This window comes from Teleopsis dalmanni, chromosome 2 (genome assembly GCF_002237135.1).
Source record: "Teleopsis dalmanni isolate 2A chromosome 2, ASM223713v2, whole genome shotgun sequence".
NCBI classification, from domain to species: Eukaryota; Metazoa; Arthropoda; class Insecta; order Diptera; family Diopsidae; genus Teleopsis; species Teleopsis dalmanni.
In genome coordinates this window covers 38,281,480-38,283,811 of record NC_051847.1, presented here as the reverse complement: position 1 = coordinate 38,283,811, position 2,332 = coordinate 38,281,480, and the positions used below count along the sequence as shown (strand labels likewise).

Genomic DNA, 2,332 nt, shown 5'->3' with positions numbered 1-2,332 from the left:
TCATTGCCAACACATGAAGTTGCTTTCCGACGAACATCGCATAATTATGCGAAAAATGCCTGAATTGTGTGAACCCAGAAAATATTTTCATGCAAAATTACTGATCACGTAAGCCTTAAAAGTAAATAAAAACAATTTAACTTCAATAAAAGGAGCGCGTAGATACCTGAACTCAAACTGAAAATATTTCTCAATTATTCCAAACACGATGTGAAAAAATATTTTATTAAAAATGCATATATGCAATCCATACTATATATAGTACATATGTAATAATATGTATATATACAATTGAAGAAGAAAAAAATTTCAATAGATACATCACATTCTTGATATACCTAGATGTATGTTTTTTTCATCATTTTATCTAATTATGACATGGCACCAAATATTATTACAAATAATATTGATAATCTTACAACTCCGATCAAAATTTTAATATATTGCGGATTATAAGACCAGCTTCAAAAACATAGTGATCCGTATTTATTTTTATTATTTGAATATAATAAAATCTAAGCTATAGGTATATATCTCAACTTTTCAAAAATATTTAATTATTATTATAAAATAATTGGCTATCAATGCACTGCCACCTAAAAGATCTATTGTGCACCTAAAGCCACAACTAAAATAATTCTAGCCTATTTATAAAGTTCATAATTGCTGTGGGCTTATTTTTACCTATTTGATTTTGAACTAAGATTCCGCTTCCAAGGTAGTCAAATCTACGTCTTGCCGCCGCTGTGCAGAAGAATATATTCTGATGTTTCCTTCGCTTTATGACAGAATCGACAAAAATCGCTTTCTTCCGCACCTACATTCTTTATGTGATAATTGAGTCTACAGTGTCCTGTAAGAAGTTCAGTATCCATTTTAGTATCGTTTCTGCTAAAGTTCTTGACTGCCGCATGCCTATTTGGGCTCCCCAGTGTTCAAGTAGATTTTGTTTTTCCCGTTCACATAATAAGTTATTTAAGAAGCTATTTGTTATCCCACTGAAGGGCTCTGGACCAATGAGCAGAGTACATGTACCTTTCTAGGGAGTCAGCTATTTACTTGCCCTCATGCTTTTCATGTTCCGGTACCCATGTCCGAAAGAATACTTATTTTGGTACATAGCTCTAATGCATGGTACCTGAAAAATGAAAGCGGTTTTTCCCATTTCGATCGCTTTGCGGAATTTCGGTCTCATAATTCCTGCTCCTGCACTGCCATCTACCATTTTGGACCTATCAGTATACCATAATTGTAAACCCTTCTGCTAAAATATATTTGCTAAGAAGAAAAAAGAATAATACAAAAGCGCATATTGAATTTAAATTAAACACTATTGATATATTTCAAATATATTATTATCACTTATTCACTTATATATTATTATATCACTTATTGGAAAAATTTTTTATTTTATTTATATAAATTTATATTTTATTTAACTTTTAAAGTTTTGATTTTTAAAAATTATCCGTACATATTAATATGCAGTATACATAGTATATTGAAAAATTATATAATACATCACATAATTGGAAACAGTCTTTGAGTGAAAGTACGGGCCTTATTTTTGATAAGGTATAAAGTTTATACTAACTAATAATATTTATACTAATAGAAGGAATATTAAGGCAGATGCATTACATTATCTATAATCTCTCTTCAATCATATAAAAAAGTCGACATCGTCTCCCCGACGGGGAATTGAACCCCGGTCTCCCGCGTGACAGGCGGGGATACTAACCACTATACTATCGAGGACTTGATATATATTTTATTGCATTCAAATAATTCCAAAATATGTTTTTATGACTAAAATTAAAATATTTGCATAATTAATAATAACACAAGATCATTTTTGTTTTAATTAGATTTTAGTTTTTTAAAAAATTTCTTTTAACATTTAATTTTTGGTAAATTTTGAAATGTGATTAAAAAAATAAGGTCAAAAGTATTAATTTTAAAGCACGTAAGAAGTATTGTTTTATGATATTAACATAAGTTTGTTTATTTAGAATATATGACTGAATTGATGAAGAGGTGACCAAAGGTCAGTTACACTCTCTAATGCATATTGAAATTTATGACTATAACATAACATATTTATTATAAATTTCTGCTAATAAACTTCTTTTATATATCGTATATTACAACTCCCATTTAACCGTGTGGAGTTAGAGATAATCTACCCAATATTGACTCGTTTACGCCTTAAAGTTTTAGCTAATCTTCAACGGTCTTCAAGTATAGTAAAGTATTCTCTGATTAGGGGACGGCTTCTTTCAGTAATAATGCACTTACTACTCCTTCATCTTTTTGTTATTCATTTGTGTTA

General features: G+C 29.4%; 1 non-coding gene across 1 annotated transcript; it reads right to left on the bottom strand.

Moving 5' to 3' along the window:
• Positions 1–1,686: 1,686 nt before the first annotated feature.
• Positions 1,687–1,758, bottom strand: Trnad-guc. The gene has a single exon. It is a non-coding gene; the product is annotated as a tRNA-Asp (tRNA).
• Positions 1,759–2,332: the final 574 nt, after the last annotated feature.